Source organism: Siphateles boraxobius, unplaced genomic scaffold (genome assembly GCF_051911475.1).
Source record: "Siphateles boraxobius isolate OS27281-9 unplaced genomic scaffold, OSU_SipBor_1 281, whole genome shotgun sequence".
NCBI classification, from domain to species: Eukaryota; Metazoa; Chordata; class Actinopteri; order Cypriniformes; family Leuciscidae; genus Siphateles; species Siphateles boraxobius.
This window is the reverse complement of record NW_027508899.1, coordinates 45,193-63,417: the sequence shown is the minus strand read 5'-3', so window position 1 is coordinate 63,417 and position 18,225 is coordinate 45,193. Positions and strand designations below refer to the sequence as shown.

Sequence of the window (18,225 nt, the reverse complement as noted above, 5' to 3'; positions counted from 1 at the left end):
GAAACTGTGGGTGATTTTTGCAAATATTTCGTATGCGATTTTCTGTTGAGCAGGTCAGTACACTTGAAGGGATGTTTGTTGTTTAATCTCTTTAGAAAAGGACAAAAATAAAACAAATGAACATTGAGGTAATATACTCAATGTACACTGTACACTGTACAGTAATAATACACTGTACAGTAATATAAAATGTTCGGTCTGCCAACAAAATTAGCAGCTTTTTGCCATGTTAAAAACACTGGGCAGTCTATAGTTTAAGTCGCTTTTGAACAAGCGTACGCTAGAAGAGGTGGGAATGAGATCCAAACCAAGTTTCAGTAGTGTAGTGGTTATCACGTTCGCTTTACACGCGAAAGGTCCTCAGTTCAAAATTGGGTGGAAACAAGTGGAGGCATGTTAAATATAAATGCTGCAATTCGCTAACAAGTGGATTCACTTGTTTAAGACAGGTGAAGGCAATCGTACCAAGGAGCTGTAGGCAGACTGCCATGCCGAATGACACTAGGTGGGTACCGTCCAAATCAAGTTTCCGTAGTGTAGTGGTTATCACGTTTGCTTTACACGCAAAATGTCCTCAGTTCAAAACTGGGCGGAAACAAGTGGATGCATTTTAAATATAAATGCTACAAAACCCTTACTTTTGAGACAGGTGAAGGCCATCGTACCAAGGAGCTGTAGGCAGACTGCCATGCCGAATGACCTCTGTTCTGTTGTTTGTGGAATTCACAGACTGTCACACTGCTTGCAGAGCAGATTATGGGAAGGAGCCATCTTCTAAAAAGCACATGCCATGATATCACGTTCGCTTTACACGCAAAGGTCTTCAGTTCAAAACTGGGTGGAAACAAGTGGAGGCATGTTAAATATAAATGCTGCAATTCGATACAAAACCCTTACTTTTGAGACAGGTGAAGGCCATCGTACCAAGGAGCTGTAGGCAGACTGCCATGCCGAATGACACTAGGTGGGTGCCGTCCAAATCAAGTTTCCGTAGTGTAGTGGTTATCACGTTTGCTTTACACGCAAAAGGTCCTCAGTTCAAAACTGGGCGGAAACAAGTGGATTCATTTTAAATATAAATGCTACAAAACCCTTACTTTTGAGACAGGTGAAGGCCATCGTACCAAGGAGCTGTAGGCAGACTGCCATGCCGAAAGACACTAGGTGGGTGCCGTCCAAATCAAGTTTCCGTAGTGTAGTGGTTATCACGTTCGCTTTACACGCGAAAGGTCCTCAGTTCAAAATTGGGTGGAAACAAGTGGAGGCATGTTAAATATAAATGCTGCAATTCGCTACAAAACCCTTACATTTAAGACAGGTGAAGGCCATCGTACCAAGGAGCTGTAGGCAGACTGCCATGCCGAATGACACTAGGTGGGTGCCGTCCAAATCAAGTTTCCGTAGTGTAGTGGTTATCACGTTTGCTTTACATGCAAAAGGTCCTCAGTTCAAAACTGGGCGGAAACAAGTGGATGCATTTTAAATATAAATGCTACAAAACCCTTACTTTTGAGACAGGTGAAGGCCATCGTACCAAGGAGCTGTAGGCAGACTGCCATGCCGAAAGACACTAGGTGGGTGCCGTCCAAATCAAGTTTCCGTAGTGTAGTGGTTATCACGTTCGCTTTACACGCGAAAGGTCCTCAGTTCAAAATTGGGTGGAAACAAGTGGAGGCATGTTAAATATAAATGCTGCAATTCGTTACAAAACCCTTACTTTTAAGACAGGTGAAGGCCATCGTATCAAGGAGCTGTAGGCAGACTGCCATGCCGAATGACACTAGGTGGGTGCCGAATGACCTCTGTTCTGTTGTTTGTGGAATTTACAGACTTTCACACTGCTTGCAGGGCAGATTATGGGAAGGAGCCACCTTCTAAAAAGCACATCCCTCGCAACAATAGGTTTCTGTAGTGTAGTGGTCATCACATTCGCCTAACACGCGAAAGGTCCTCGGTTCGAAACCGAGCAGAAACAGTGGTTGGATTCTGACATAAAATGTAAACTCTTTGGCACGCTAGGTGGGTGCAGCGCTTATTTCCTTTATATGCTTTTTAATAAGCGTGCACCTAAAGATTTATGTCTGCAACCTGAAGACGTGTTTGTTATGTAGTGGTTATCACGTTCGCCTCACACGCGAAAAGTCCCCAGTTCGAAACTGGGCGGAAACTGTGGGTGATTTTTGCAAATATTTCGTATGCGATTTTCTGTTGAGCAGGTCAGTACACTTGAAGGGATGTTTGTTGTTTAATCTCTTTAGAAAAGGACAAAAATAAAACAAATGAACATTGAGGTTTCCTGTACAGTAATATAAAATGTTCGGTCTGCCAACAAAATTAGCAGCTTTTTGCCATGTTAAAAACACTGGGCAGTCTATAGTTTCAGTCGCTTTTGAACAAGCGTACGCTAGAAGAGGTGGGAATGAGATCCAAACCAAGTTTCAGTAGTGTAGTGGTTATCACGTTCGCTTTACACGCGAAAGGTCCTCAGTTCAAAATTGGGTGGAAACAAGTGGAGGCATGTTAAATATAAATGCTGCAATTCGCTACAAAACCCTTACTTTTAAGACAGGTGAAGGCAATCGTACCAAGGAGCTGTAGGCAGACTCCCATGCCGAATGACACTAGGTGGGTACCGTCCAAATCAAGTTTCCGTAGTGTAGTGGTTATCACGTTTGCTTTACACGCAAAATGTCCTCAGTTCAAAACTGGGCGGAAACAAGTGGATGCATTTTAAATATAAATGCTACAAAACCCTTACTTTTGAGACAGGTGAAGGCCATCGTACCAAGGAGCTGTAGGCAGACTGCCATGCCGAATGACCTCTGTTCTGTTGTTTGTGGAATTCACAGACTGTCACACTGCTTGCAGAGCAGATTATGGGAAGGAGCCATCTTCTAAAAAGCACATGCCATGATATCACGTTCGCTTTACACGCAAAGGTCTTCAGTTCAAAACTGGGTGGAAACAAGTGGAGGCATGTTAAATATAAATGCTGCAATTCGATACAAAACCCTTACGTTTGAGACAGGTGAAGGCCATCGTACCAAGGAGCTGTAGGCAGACTGCCATGCCGAATGACCTCTGTTCTGTTGTTTGTGGAATTTACAGACTGTCACACTAGTAGTTATAACCATTCCGCTTATGTCAAAATGATTTATGACCCTATGATTGACAGGTGGGCGGGGCTAACCTTTGACCTTCCGGAGGGTGTTCCGGAGGTCCTTTGATGTAGGGATTAACCTTTGACCTTCCGGAGGGGTTGTTCCGGAGGTCGCTTAATTTAGGGATTAACCTTTGACCTATCGATCGATCAAGTTGACAGTTGTCTTTACCCTATTGACCTTTGTATGATATATGGAGTTGCCAGTTGTCTTTGCCAGTTGTCTTTGCCCCATTGATTTTGACCTATTGACCCCGGGGGGAAATAACTTCTTGGTGTGGGAAATCCCCTCCGTGTCGGGGTGAGAAAATAATTTTTCTAATGTCGCATATAGATTAGAATAGATTAGAATTACAAAAGTAAAATCATCTTACCGTTTCACTATGGTGAAGAATTGGATTAAAGTTGACAGTCTCCGCACTGTGTGTGTGTGCGTCTGTCTGTGAGTGTGTGCGTGTCATCCGATATCCTGGCATTCCTGAGCACGCTATATAAATGGGGATAGTGAGAAAAGGTTTTTCTAATACTCTCACACTAAAGTTGAAAAGCATGCTGCTCCTTTAAAAGTATATGAATGAAATATTTATAAAATTTACATTTAGTCATTTACAATTTTCACACTAACTAAAGTTGAACACATTGATCTTTTAAAAAGTATATAAATGATTATAAAAAATCTTTTCAAAACAAAAATAAATATCTTACTAAAAATCTACTATAGCAGTCATTTCAGATTAAATAAGTTTAAAGTTTTTAAACACTCTGTGTTTTGACACTCTGTGATTCAGAGTGGTGGAGGAATGTGTGTGTGTGTGTGTGTGTGTGTGTGTGTGTGTGTGTGTGTGTGTGTGTGTGTGTGTGTGTGTGTGTGTGTGTGTGTGTGTGTGTGTGCGTGTGTGTTTCATGACACCCTCCCTCCCCTCAGTCTCTCAAACACCAGCGCATGACAGCAATGGTCTCCGCGCTAAGTGTGTGCGTCTGTCTGTGAGTTAGACACCACCCTATTCCTGCACCCCCTGCTGGGGGGTGAAAGTGAGAAAATATCTCCCAGTAACTAAAGTTGAACAACATTGTTCATTTAAAAGTATATAAATAAAATGCTTGCATCATTCATTGTAAATAAATAATATTCCAATTATAGCAGTCCAAAAATAAAAATCATCTTCCATTTAGACTGTTGAAGAAGCTATACAGTATGAACGGATGATCAGAAATAAAATCATAACGTGTTTCATGCAGTTTACGAACCGATGACAAAAATAAAAATCAGCTTACCGTTTCAGAGTACTGAAGAATTGGATTAAAGTTGACACTCAAAGCGCTAAGTGTGTGTGTGCTTGCAACACTGGGAGATGTATCCATGGACCGTCTTTAGCACCTGTTGTTTTCACGATTCATACTAATTTATGGTCGCGAGCATATCCTGAAAAACAACAACTGTATAGAAAAGACTCAAAGGAGCCGGTACCGCTGTACGTGCCACTTCACCCTACCGATACGCTTTCCAATTAAAAAAAATCGTATCTCAAGAGAGGAGTGTCTCTTTTGTGACAGTTTTGACCTTCTATCCGTGAAATACGGCGACAAATGTTGGATAGATCTCTGAGAACGACCTCTCTGTGAACTCGCCTGTACCATTCATAGAACACGCGCGCCATCTAGCGGACACACATAGTTATATCTTTCCCATACATTTTCACTGCATCTCAGAATGTATATATGTATATATAGATGACGGCTCGAACCCTGGCAAACCATATCTTGTCCAAACTTCAAGACTGCACAGCTCAACTCATCAACATGCAAAACAGTGAGTATTTTCTCTTTGTAATTCTTTTATGCTATGGTGTTTTAAAGATTGTTTTTTCACATAGGGTGTGAAACAATAGATGTGAATTTTTAAATATGTAAAATTATATTAATAAAGTATGATTTTTAAAAATATCTGGGTACAGATATTAAGTATCATAAACTATGATTTTAAAAATATAAAACAAATGACCATTGAGGTTTCCTGTACAGTAATATAAAATGTTCGGTCTGCCAACAAAATTAGCAGCTTTTTGCCATGTTAAAAACACTGGGCAGTCTATAGTTTCAGTCGCTTTTGAACAAGCGTACCCTAGAAGCGGTGGGACTGACGTCCAAATCAAGTTTCGGAAGTGTAGTGGTTATCACGTTTGCTTTACACGCGAAAGGTCCTCAGTTCAAAATTGGGTGGAAACAAGTGGAGGCATGTTAAATATAAATGCTGCAATTCGCTACAAAACCCTTACTTTTGAGACAGGTGAAGGCCATCGTACCAAGGAGCTGTAGGCAGACTGCCATGCCGAATGACACTAGGTGGGTGCCGAATGACCTCTGTTCTGTTGTTTGTGGAATTTATAGACTGTCACACTGCCTGCAGGGCAGATTATGGGAAGGAGCCATCTTCTAAAAAGCACATCCGTCTCAATAATAGGTTTCTGTAGTGTAGTGGTCATCACATTCGCCTAACACGCGAAAGGTCTTCGGTTCGAAACCGAGCAGAAACAGTGGTTGGATTATGACAGAAAATGTAAACTCTTTGGCACGCTAGGTGGGTGCATCGCTCATTTCCTTTATATGCTTTTTAATAAGCGTGCACCTAAAGATTTATGTCTGCAACCTGAAGACGTGTTTGTAGTGTAGTGGTTATCACGTTCGCCTCACACGCGAAAAGTCCCCAGTTCATAACTGGGCGGAAACTGTGGGTGATTTTTGCAAAAATTTCGTATGCGATTTTCTGTTGAGCAGGTCAGTACACTTGCAGGGATGTTTGTTGTTTAATCTCTTTAGAAAAGGACAAAAATAAAACAAATGACCATTGAGGTTTCCTGTACAGTAATATAAAATGTTCGGTCTGCCAACAAAATTAGCAGCTTTTTGCCATGTTAAAAACACTGGGCAGTCTATAGTTTCAGTCGCTTTTGAACAAGCGTACGCTAGAAGAGGTGGGAATGAGATCCAAACCAAGTTTCCGTAGTGTAGTGGTTATCACGTTCGCTTTACACGCGAAAAGTCCTCAGTTCAAAATTGGGTGGAAACAAGTGGAGGCATGTTAAATATAAATGCTGCAATTCGCTACAAAACCCTTACTTTTAAGACAGGTGAAGGCCATCGTACCAAGGAGCTGTAGGCAGACTGCCATGCCGAATGACACTAGGTGGGTGCCGTCCAAATCAAGTTTCCGTAGTGTAGTGGTTATCACGTTTGCTTTACACGCAAAAGGTCCTCAGTTCAAAACTGGGCGGAAACAAGTGGATTCATTTTAAATATAAATGCTACAAAACCCTTACTTTTGAGACAGGTGAAGGTCATCGTACCAAGGAGCTGTAGGCAGACTGCCATGCCGAAAGACACTAGGTGGGTGCCGTCCAAATCAAGTTTCCGTAGTGTAGTGGTTATCACGTTCGCTTTACACGCGAAAGGTCCTCAGTTCAAAATTGGGTGGAAACAAGTGGAGGCATGTTAAATATAAATGCTGCAATTCGTTACAAAACCCTTACTTTTAAGACAGGTGAAGGCCATCGTATCAAGGAGCTGTAGGCAGACTGCCATGCCGAATGACACTGGGTGGGTGCCAAATGACCTCTGTTCTGTTGTTTGTGGAATTTACAGACTTTCACACTGCTTGCAGGGCAGATTATGGGAAGGAGCCATCTTCTAAAAAGCACATCCCTCTCAACAATAGGTTTCTGTAGTGTAGTGGTCATCACATTCGCCTAACACGCGAAAGGTCCTCGGTTCGAAACCGAGCAGAAACAGTGGTTGGATTCTGACATAAAATGTAAACCCTTTGGCACGCGAGGTGGGTGCAGCGCTTATTTCCTTTATATGCTTTTTAATAAGCGTGCACCTAAAGATTTATGTCTGCAACCTGAAGACGTGTTTGTTATGTAGTGGTTATCACGTTCGCCTCACACGCGAAAAGTCCCCAGTTCGAAACTGGGCGGAAACTGTGGGTGATTTTTGCAAATATTTCGTATGCGATTTTCTGTTGACCAGGTCAGTACACTTGAAGGGATGTTTGTTGTTTAATCTCTTTAGAAAAGGACAAAAATAAAACAAATGAACATTGAGGTTTCCTGTACAGTAATATAAAATGTTCGGTCTGCCAACAAAATTAGCAGCTTTTTGCCATGTTAAAAACACTGGGCAGTCTATAGTTTCAGTCGCTTTTAACAAGCGTACGCTAGAAGAGGTGGGAATGAGATCCAAACCAAGTTTCCGTAGTGTAGTGGTTATCACGTTCGCTTTACACGCGAAAGGTCCTCAGTTCAAAATTGGGTGGAAACAAGTGGAGGCATGTTAAATATAAATGCTGCAATTCGCTACAAAACCCTTACTTTTAAGACAGGTGAAGGCCATCGTACCAAGGAGCTGTAGGCAGACTGCTATGCCGAATGACACTAGGTGGGTACCGTCCAAATCAAGTTTCCGTAGTGTAGTGGTTATCACGTTTGCTTTACACGCAAAATGTCCTCAGTTCAAAACTGGGCGGAAACAAGTGGATGCATTTTAAATATAAATGCTACAAAACCCTTACTTTTGAGACAGGTGAAGGCCATCGTACCAAGGAGCTGTAGGCAGACTGCCATGCCGAATGACCTCTGTTCTGTTGTTTGTGGAATTTACAGACTGTCACACTAGTAGTTATAACCATTCGGCTTATGTCAAAATGATTTATGACCCTATGATTGACAGGTGGGCGGGGCTAACCTTTGACCTTCCGGAGGGTGTTCCGGAGGTCCTTTGATGTAGGGATTAACCTTTGACCTTCCGGAGGGGTTGTTCCGGAGGTCGCTTAATTTAGGGATTAACCTTTGACCTATCGATCGATCAAGTTGACAGTTGTCTTTACCCTATTGACCTTTGTATGGTATATGAAGTTGCCAGTTGTCTTTGCCAGTTGTCTTTGCCCCATTGATTTTGACCTATTGACCCCGGGGGGAAATAACTTCTTGGTGTGGGAAATCCCCTCCGTGTCGGGGTGAGAAAATAATTTTTCTAATGTCGCATATAGATTAGAATAGATTAGAATTACAAATGTAAAATCATCTTACCGTTTCACTATGGTGAAGAATTGGATTAAAGTTGACAGTCTCCGCACTGTGTGTGTGTGCGTCTGTCTGTGAGTGTGTGCGTGTCATCCGATATCCTGGCATTCCTGAGCACGCTATATAAATGGGGATAGTGAGAAAAGGTTTTTCTAATACTCTCACACTAAAGTTGAAAAGCATGCTGCTCCTTTAAAAGTATATGAATGAAATATTTATAAAATTTACATTTAGTCATTTACAATTTTCACACTAACTAAAGTTGAACACATTGATCTTTTAAAAAGTATATAAATGATTATAAAAAATCTTTTCAAAACAAAAATAAATATCTTACTAAAAATCTACTGAAGCAGTCATTTCAGATTAAATAAGTTTAAAGTTTTTAAACACTCTGTGTTTTGACACTCTGTGATTCAGAGTGGTGGAGGAATGTGTGTGTGTGTGTGTGTGTGTGTGTGTGTGTGTGTGTGTGTGTGTGTGTGTGTGTGTGTGTGTGTGTGTGTGTGTGTGTGTGTGTGTATGTGTGTGTGCGTGTGTGTTTCATGACACCCTCCCTCCCCTCAGTCTCTCAAACACCAGCGCATGACAGCAATGGTCTCCGCGCTAAGTGTGTGCGTCTGTCTGTGAGTGAGACACCACCCTATTCCTGCACCCCCTGCTGGGGGGTGAAAGTGAGAAAATATCTCCCAGTAACTAAAGTTGAACAACATTGTTCATTTAAAAGTATATAAATAAAATGCTTGCATCATTCATTGTAAATAAATAATATTCCAATTATAGCAGTCCAAAAATAAAAATCATCTTCCATTTAGACTGTTGAAGAAGCTATACAGTATGAACGGATGATCAGAAATAAAATCATAACGTATTTCATGCAGTTTACGAACCGATGACAAAAATAAAAATCAGCTTACCGTTTCAGAGTACTGAAGAATTGGATTAAAGTTGACACTCAAAGCGCTAAGTGTGTGTGTGCTTGCAACACTGGGAGATGTATCCATGGACCGTCTTTAGCACCTGTTGTTTTCACGATTCATACTAATTTATGGTCGCGAGCATATCCTGAAAAACAACAACTGTATAGAAAAGACTCAAAGGAGCCGGTACCGCTGTACGTGCCACTTCACCCTACCGATACGCTTTCCAATTAAAAAAAATCGTATCTCAAGAGAGGAGTGTCTCTTTTGTGACAGTTTTGACCTTCTATCCGTGAAATACGGCGACAAATGTTGGATAGATCTCTGAGAACGACCTCTCTGTGAACTCGCCTGTACCATTCATAGAACACACGCGCCATCTAGCGGACACACATAGTTATATCTTTCCCATACATTTTCACTGCATCTCAGAATGTATATATATATATATAGATGACGGCTCGAACCCTGGCAAACCATATCTTGTCCAAACTTCAAGACTGCACAGCTCAACTCATCAACATGCAAAACAGTGAGTATTTTCTCTTTGTAATTCTTTTATGCTATGGTGTTTTAAAGATTGTTTTTTCACATAGGGTGTGAAACAATAGATGTGAATTTTTAAATATGTAAAATTATATTAATAAAGTATGATTTTTAAAAATATCTGGGTACAGATATTAAGTATCATAAACTATGATTTTAAAAATATCAGTCTGCATATGTACATTTTAAAAAATCTCATCAGTCTTTATTTCCATGCTTATGGGGTTATGCTACGGTGATTTAAATATTGTTTTCACATGGTGAAAAACAGTAGATATGATTTTTAAATAAGTAAGATTATATTCATAAAAGTTTGAAATTTAAAAATATGGAACATTGGTGTTTTTTTTGTTTTGTTTTTTAAATCACACCAGTCTGCATACCCATGCTTATGGGGTTATGCTACGGTGATTTAAATATTGTTTTCACCTAGGGTGAAAAACAGTAGATATGATTTTTAATAATATGCAACATCACATTCATTTATCATAAAGTTTGATTTTTAAAATATGGACCATTGGTGATTTTAAACCAAATCAGTCTGCATATCCATGCTTATGTGTATTAATATGGATTATCATCGGATTTACTGCTTATGTGAAACTTTTTATGTGAAAAAGCTTTTATTATGAAAATCATGGATCAGCCGTCGGCTTACCGCAACATACTTCACTCTTCTACGAATGCTATTTGTGTGTTATAATGCAGCGCTATCTTTTAATGTGAAAAGACGGTGATATATACAGCGTTATAATTTAGTAAACCGATCTTTCGGATAGCTAACCATGCGGCATGGTGATAGAACATGTGTGTTGGTTAGCATCTCGTGCTACGCTGCTAACGGATCTCACACATTGTTATGGGCGCTATATCATTTTGCTTTTGTCTGTATATGTTTCAGAAAAACATTGCTGATGCTTCTGACGGTATACTGGTATATATTTTACCAAATAATCATCGTTTTAAACACTTTCTGAAGCGTCACATTCAGGTATGGAATGGATATGGTTGCCCATGAGTTCAAACAACATCCAGTTCACAGACAAATAGCGCCCCCACAGGCCCGGAGTTCAAACAACATCCAGTTCACAGACAAATAGCGCCCCCACAGGCCCGGAGTTCAAACAACATCCAGTTCACAGGCAAATAGCGCCCCCACCAGTCCCGGAGTTCAAACAACATCCAGTTCACAGGCAAATAGCGCCCCCACCAGTCCCGGAGTTCAAACAACATCCAGTTCACAGGCAAATAGCGCCCCCACCAGTCCCGGAGTTCAAACAACATCCAGTTCACAGGCAAATAGCGCCCCCACAGGCCCGGAGTTCAAACAACATCCAGTTCACAGACAAATAGCGCCCCCACAGGCCCGGAGTTCAAACAACATCCAGTTCACAGGCAAATAGCGCCCCCACCAGTCCCGGAGTTCAAACAACATCCAGTTCACAGGCAAATAGCGCCCCCACCAGTCCCGGAGTTCAAACAACATCCAGTTCACAGGCAAATAGCGCCCCCACCAGTCCCGAAGTTCAAACAACATCCAGTTCACAGGCAAATAGCGCCCCCACCAGTCCCGGAGTTCAAACAACATCCAGTTCACAGGCAAATAGCCCCCCCTAGTGCCCTGAAATGATATACAATGCACTCCTTACTGTGATAGGTCATCCTATGGTTGGAGATGATTTTGTTTAGAGCAAATTGTTTTAATCTAGCTATTTAAATGCTGATGTGATGTATTTAAATTTTCCAAGTTGTATGATTCATAAATTATAGGCGTGTGTGTGTGTGTGTGTGTGTGTGTGTGTGTGTGTGTGTGTGTGTGTGCGCGTCATCAACCATATAAAACGGCCCCACCAGGCGGCTTCAAATCATAATATGTTTTTCCCCCTCAGATTCAAACGTCGAGCGGAACGCCTTTGATGCCATTAATTCATGTGAGAACTTATTTTCTATTCTTTATAAATTAAATGTACCAATTTTTATGCGTCTTTATTTATTAATTTTAATTTATTTTAAGTTTTACTTATTTTTAATTCGTAGTGGCTACGCATGGGTTTGATGGAGACAGCACTGCCAATGGTAAGAACAAGATCCACCTTCAACGTAATGTTTTACGTTTAAGGAAATCTAACGTTTTATTTATTTTATAGATTTCATCCAATTCGTCACACAGCCTGGATTCCCGGTGGTCGACCTTACTGAAGACGAGAATGAACAAGACACCATCGTCGTAACAGATAGGCGAGACATAGTCGGAGATCAAATAGTTCCTACCCCCACAGCTTTAGACCAACCAAAGAAAAAGACTAGAAAAACGAATTATTCTGTACCCCCATTTAGTCCTGAGCTATTTAATGGTGAGGCTATCTACATGTATTAAAATTTAAACTCAAATTTGTCATACCATTATGATTGATTGTTATATTTCCATACAGCAGGTTCGGATAGAATCCATGATGATGATGATGACGATGTGACTGACTGGGGTGTGGCTCAACTCCACGCTTGGGATCAGAGCTCTTGGACGAGCGAGCGTGGCGAAGCGTCGAACGCCGGTCAGACGCCATTTCATTTTCACCAATCGTCGGAAGAGATCGATGTTGAAGAAGTAGCGCTGACCCCTCAACCAGTCGATGAACCATCCAACGATAAGCCTCTGATTCGCCAGCTCATTAATTCAATAGATGCATTTCGCAGTGAGTTTCGTGAGGCGAATGCGGATATAAACAGGAAAATTGATGCAAATCCTGCAAGGCAGGAAGAAAACCATAGCAGAATAGATGCCTTACGTAACGAGCTACGATCCTTTCAGCCAGAGATACATAGCAGATTCGATGTTCAGGATCGTTTTTTTCAGAATGTGAGCGATGAAATATTTCACCGCATCCATATTATCCGATTAATCATGGATGAGGATTCTGATATAAACGAGCATATGTCAACGCAACACCATAGTGAAATGCTGCTCAGGCTTCATCTTCTCCATACCCTCATAGATGAGATGTCTGCTACAATTAATAGTTTACTCACGATCCATTTTGTACCGCGTTAGATCATGTATTGATTGTTATATACACTCTTTGATTTTATACTCTTTGATTTATATTCCTTTTATATACTCTTATTATATTACATGTATACACTATGCTATTTTATCTATGCTCTATGATTTTGTAATATCTCACGTTTTATACTCTGTGATTGTTTTATACTCTGTGATGTTAGTCTGAATTTCAAAAATGGATGGATCAAAATACTTCTTTTCAGACGCTCGTCAATCAGACCAATCTGACACAGAACTGTCTCCGGATGAGCTTGAAACGATAAGTATGCTTCCAGATTCTTTAGAACAGTATCTTAATGTAGAATCGTCACACCAATCTGCTGATTTGGATCTTTTTGAATTAGTCGTAAATCCAAATATGAATCTCTATGACCCACCCATACAACACGGTGCAGGGTTAAATACCGCCGAACCACCCCCAGATCCTGACGACGATAGTGTAGAACATCCTACCGACGATGATAATACTTTCCGCGAAGGTAATCCTCCTACACATGAGCGATTAAGTCCCCTCGACATTGATGCGTTGATTCGCCGGGGTGGGTTCGTTAACGGATATCACGTTTTACCACGACCTCGTTTCAATAGCGTATCGTTGAGAAGGAGCATGAATCTGAGAGTCATCAACTCTGCAGATCTGGCCGATTATCATCGTTACTTACACGACACACTGAGCGGGATTGTTACTTTTGCTAGAGATTTTGGTGAGGATGTACCCGTGATTAATTTGACCGTGTCAGCCTCCAGTCTACAAATACCCATCAGCGCTGTTTTAACCGATGGAAATAATTATGACCCCAATTTGCTTTACGACCAAATTGAAAAAGTTTTACAGAGCAACGATCAGTTATTATCGGACCAGGCCGTTGAGATAGAAGCTACCGTTGTTATGAACAGGCAAGGAGGTGGGGGTCAACGACGTAAACTTATGGATCTGGCCATTGGTGAGGTGATCAAAAGAAAAAAAAACAGTTTATTTTGCCCCACAAATATTTCGAATAATTTGTGCTTCTCCATTTGTCTCGCCCGTTTTCTTAACCCACAACACCCGAGACCGAGTTAGAAAATCTGGCTACCACCATCCAAAACAGTGCAGGCTTCTCAATCCAAGATCCAATCGCTTTTAGCGACATAGCCTCATTTGAACGAGCTCTAGGCATTAAAATTGTCGTATTTCACAGATCTAACGCAGCTGTCTTAGAAACGTACAAAACTTGTGATGAACCCCATCCGAAAACGGTGTTCCTCTATCACCATAACGATCATTACTACATGATAACGAGTTTGACAGGGTTCATCGGTTCGGAATACGTATGCGAATTTTGTTACAAAAGTTACACCAGTCGCAGAGACCATCGATGCAAACACGTCTGTAACGTATGCTTCGACTCAGAATGTTACACCTACCCTAAAACGACCATACACTGTCTAGATTGCATGCGTTACTGTAAATCGAGCTATTGCTTCGAAATGCATAAAAAAAACCCACCTCCGGGTCACGAAAACCCCGCCTGTGATCTTATAAAATACTGTAAACTATGCAACAGACGCTACCAGGTTAAACCGGGAAACAAGAAAACCAAACACGTATGCGCTCCGGACAAATGCGACCATTGTCGCGAAATTCTGGTGGACGAGGGAGAACACCAATGCTTCATACAGCCCCTAGCGCCTAAGGAGTTTTGCGAAAAATACATTTTCTACGATTTTGAAACGCGTTATGAAAATGGGAGGCACGTGGCTAATTTTGTTTGCGCGATCACGTTCCAAGGGGAGAAATTTGTAGCTCGCGGTACAGGCTGTATAGCTAAGCTAATCAAGCGCTTCAGACAGCCGCGATATGAAGGCTGCTGCTTCATTGCTCATTACGCCTCCAGATTTGACTCCTTTCTCATTCTGGAGTATTTCTGCAAAGCTGGGATTGCCATCGAGGTTATCATGCAGGGATGTAAATTAATCCTTATGTATGATGAAACGTTTGCGCAGCGATACCTCGACAGTCATTCATTTTTCCCCGTTTGCCCTAGCCAAAATGCCAGCTGCGTTAGACTTGACGACGACTGAAAAAGGCTACTTTCCACATCTTTTCAACAGAGTGGAAAATGCGAAGTATTTCGGACCTTACCCCGACAAAAAGTTTTACAACTACGATAACATGTCGGATAAAGACCAACAAAAGTTCGATGCCTGGTACAGCACGGTTGAGGGTAAGTTCTTTGACTTTAAGAAAGAACTGTACGAGTACGGCGTTAACGACGTTGTGTTATTACGCGAAGGTTGTATGAAATATCGCCAGTCGTTCATCGAATGCACCAAACTTGACCCTTTCAGTTTTACGATGATCGCTAGTTGTGCGATGGGGATCTTCAAAACACATTTCCTTAAGAAAAATACGCTGGCTCTCACGCATAACAAAGCGTACATCCGACAGAGCAAATGCTATTCATCTGGTTCAATAGAATGGCTGGAGTATGTCAAAAAGACTCGAAACGTCGACCTACACCACGCCTTGAACCATGGCGAAGTATCCTTCGGTAAGTACTTTTTAGACGGTTACTACGAACAGAACGGGTTGAGGTTTGGCTTAGAATACAATGGTTGTGTACACCATGGACACTGCTGTCGCTTTGAAGCCCATCAGACACACCCCTTGTCGCGAGTACCTTACGGGGTTCTCAGGAGACAGTTTGACGATAAGGTCGAAATTCTGCAGAAGACGGTTTGCAAATCGAGGTTCTTTGGGAATGCGAATGGAGCAAAATGAAAAAGACCGATCCCTCCGTGATAGAATTTATGGACAATTATTCGGCCCCCGAGAGATTGAAACCGCGAGACACTCTGTTTGGTGGTCGAACTAACGCTTATAAACTCTATCACAAGGTGACCGAAGATGAAAAAATAAGGTATCTCGATTTCACCAGCCTCTACCCCTTTTGCCAGGCTAGGAAAAGCAATCCGATCGATCATCCACAAATCATTTTCAAAGATTTTGAACCGATTGAAAATTATTTCGGCCTTATCAAAGCGACCGTGTACCCTCCCCGCAAATTACTGCACCCGGTTCTCCCTTACAGATGCGAAGGAAAACTCATGTTCCCGTTATGTAGAACTTGCGCTCACGAGCAAAACCAGACCTCAACCTGTACCCACACGGATCAGGAAAGATCGCTGTCGGGCTGTTGGGTCAGCATCGAGCTTTTAAAAGCCGTCGAGAAGGGTTATGTGGTAGCCAAGATAGACGAGGTTTGGCATTTTCCTCAGCGGTCAGACGCATTGTTTGGCGATTATGTCAAAACGTTTCTGCGTTTGAAACAACAAGCGTCAGGGTATCCGTCGAATGTGGTCACGGAGGCTGAGAAAGAGACTTACATCCCTGAGTATTTTGAAAAAGAGGGGGTTCAACTCGACCCCGAAAAGATCAAGTACAACGCCGCCCAGAGGGCAATCACGAAATTGATTCTCAATTCGCTTTGGGGTTGGTTCTCGTTAAGACAGAACCTGCCTCAAACGACTCTGGTGAACGACCCCGAAGATTTCACCAGAATCGTTTTTGGTAATACCGACACACTGTCCTATTTCACATTCGTCTCGGACGACGTAGCTCTCGTTCAGCATAAACCTGACAAAGACGATGTTTGTAAGGCGCACGACGTTAACGTGTTTCTAGGAGCGTTTACAACGGCTCATGCACGACTGGAATTGTACGAATTGATGGACAGACTCGGCGACCGGCTTCTTTACTCAGATACGGACTCCGTCGTCTTTGTGTCTAGGGAGGGGGACTGGGAACCGCCTCTAGGGGGTCATTTGGGGGAGCTGACGAGCGAGCTAGACGACGGCGACTTCATAACGTGTTTTTGCACGAGCGGGCCTAAATCTTATGGGTACAAGACGGCCAAAGGTAAGACGTGCATGAAAGCTAAGGGTATAACATTGAATGCAAAAAACTCCCGAGCCATCTGTCTGGAATCCCTGATTGGTCTGGTTGACGGTTATGTGACGTCGCAGGATAGCGCCAAACACATCCTGGCTCACACCGAAAATATTGTGAGGAATAAAAAGACTCTCACATTGCACAACAAATCAGTCGTTAAAAAGTTCAAGGTGGTGTATAATAAACGCAGACTTTTGCCCGATTTCACCACTCTTCCTTATGGCTACTGATCAGGTGATGCACAGAGGGTCTCAGGTTGTTTCCGATTTTGATTTCAGACTTCAACATCCATTTAGTTGTGTTATAAGTGGGCCGTCCAATTCTGGAAAGTCTTATTTTGTAAAACTTTTGTTGGAAAAGGGTTTGACTATAATCTCCAAGAAAATTGAAAACATTGTATGGTTGTATGATTGCTGGCAGCCTTTGTACGACGATGTACTGAAATTGTACGACATTAAATTTGTGCATGGAATACCCGAGAGTCTGAATGACGATGATTTACTCATAAAACAAATCTTCTCATCGTGGATGATTTGATGCAGCAAGCTAGCGCCAACCTGGAACTCCAGCGCGTATTTACGCAATATTGTCACCATCGGAATCTCAGCAGCATCTATATAGTGCAAAATTTATTTGCACAGGGTAAGTCCAGTCGAACCATCAGCTTAAACGCCAATTACATGATTTTGTTTAAAAACCCCAGGGACGTCAATCAGGTAGCGATGCTAGGACGACAAATGTACCCGGGAAACACAAAATACTTTATGGAATGTTATCACGACGCGGTCAACCGATCTTTCGGATACCTATTGATAGACTATAAAGCTAAAACTCCGGAGCAGTACCGTCTCAGAACAGGATTGCTGTCCGACCGTCAAGTGGTTTATATCCCGAAAAAAAGAAGAACGTGATAAATCGTCATGTCCGCCAGACTTTGTAAACATCTGCCGGTGTTAAAACTGCTACATAAAGCGTCTCCTAAACAACGACGTGTTATTTTACAATCGGTGTCCGACGAATTCATTTTATCGCTGTGCGAATTGGCGCTAAACATCCTCTACGGCACGATCCCGGTCAATCGCCAGCAGTACCAAAAACTGAAAAAGAGAAAAGCGGAAATCAAATTTGTGGCCGATAAAAAAATTGGCATAGCGGCCAAGAAACGAGTCATCAACCAAAAGGGCGGCTTCCTTTTACCTTTATTAAGCGTCGCCGTCCCGTTCCTGACAAGCTTGATAGCCAATCGATAGGATGGAGTACGCTGAGAAGATGTATTTAGTCCCGCAGCATCAGCTGGATAAGATGAAAACTGAGAATGTACGCGAGAACATTCAACAGACTGTGGAAAACGATTTGGACGGTGCCATAAGAAATATTTTACATCGCACCGATTTGAATCCGTACGAAAAAGCCAAACTTTACACCAATACCCTAAGCAGGTTTTTGACCATCGTTAGACAAGGGGATCGTGAGAGCGGGGTTTTAACCCTCTCGTTACCCCATAGTGACCCTGAGCCTAAAGATGC

General features: G+C 42.0%; 13 non-coding genes across 13 annotated transcripts; all 13 read left to right on the top strand.

Annotated features, from left to right (window-relative positions):
* The first annotated feature begins 525 nt into the window (after positions 1-525).
* On the top strand, positions 526-598 carry trnav-uac (transfer RNA valine (anticodon UAC)). The gene has a single exon. It is a non-coding gene; the product is annotated as a tRNA-Val (tRNA).
* A 386-nt stretch (positions 599-984) lies between these two features.
* Positions 985-1,057, top strand: trnav-uac (transfer RNA valine (anticodon UAC)). The gene has a single exon. It is a non-coding gene; the product is annotated as a tRNA-Val (tRNA).
* Positions 1,058-1,184: 127 nt separating this feature from the next.
* On the top strand, positions 1,185-1,257 carry trnav-uac (transfer RNA valine (anticodon UAC)). The gene has a single exon. It is a non-coding gene; the product is annotated as a tRNA-Val (tRNA).
* Positions 1,258-1,394: 137 nt separating this feature from the next.
* Positions 1,395-1,467, top strand: trnav-uac (transfer RNA valine (anticodon UAC)). Its single transcript has one exon. It is a non-coding gene; the product is annotated as a tRNA-Val (tRNA).
* A 127-nt stretch (positions 1,468-1,594) lies between these two features.
* On the top strand, positions 1,595-1,667 carry trnav-uac (transfer RNA valine (anticodon UAC)). The gene has a single exon. It is a non-coding gene; the product is annotated as a tRNA-Val (tRNA).
* A 235-nt stretch (positions 1,668-1,902) lies between these two features.
* On the top strand, positions 1,903-1,975 carry trnav-aac (transfer RNA valine (anticodon AAC)). The gene has a single exon. It is a non-coding gene; the product is annotated as a tRNA-Val (tRNA).
* A 670-nt stretch (positions 1,976-2,645) lies between these two features.
* trnav-uac (transfer RNA valine (anticodon UAC)) lies at positions 2,646-2,718 on the top strand. Its single transcript has one exon. It is a non-coding gene; the product is annotated as a tRNA-Val (tRNA).
* Positions 2,719-5,621: 2,903 nt separating this feature from the next.
* On the top strand, positions 5,622-5,694 carry trnav-aac (transfer RNA valine (anticodon AAC)). Its single transcript has one exon. It is a non-coding gene; the product is annotated as a tRNA-Val (tRNA).
* A 670-nt stretch (positions 5,695-6,364) lies between these two features.
* trnav-uac (transfer RNA valine (anticodon UAC)) lies at positions 6,365-6,437 on the top strand. Its single transcript has one exon. It is a non-coding gene; the product is annotated as a tRNA-Val (tRNA).
* Positions 6,438-6,564: 127 nt separating this feature from the next.
* trnav-uac (transfer RNA valine (anticodon UAC)) lies at positions 6,565-6,637 on the top strand. Its single transcript has one exon. It is a non-coding gene; the product is annotated as a tRNA-Val (tRNA).
* A 235-nt stretch (positions 6,638-6,872) lies between these two features.
* On the top strand, positions 6,873-6,945 carry trnav-aac (transfer RNA valine (anticodon AAC)). The gene has a single exon. It is a non-coding gene; the product is annotated as a tRNA-Val (tRNA).
* Positions 6,946-7,404: 459 nt separating this feature from the next.
* trnav-uac (transfer RNA valine (anticodon UAC)) lies at positions 7,405-7,477 on the top strand. The gene has a single exon. It is a non-coding gene; the product is annotated as a tRNA-Val (tRNA).
* A 137-nt stretch (positions 7,478-7,614) lies between these two features.
* trnav-uac (transfer RNA valine (anticodon UAC)) lies at positions 7,615-7,687 on the top strand. The gene has a single exon. It is a non-coding gene; the product is annotated as a tRNA-Val (tRNA).
* Positions 7,688-18,225: the final 10,538 nt, after the last annotated feature.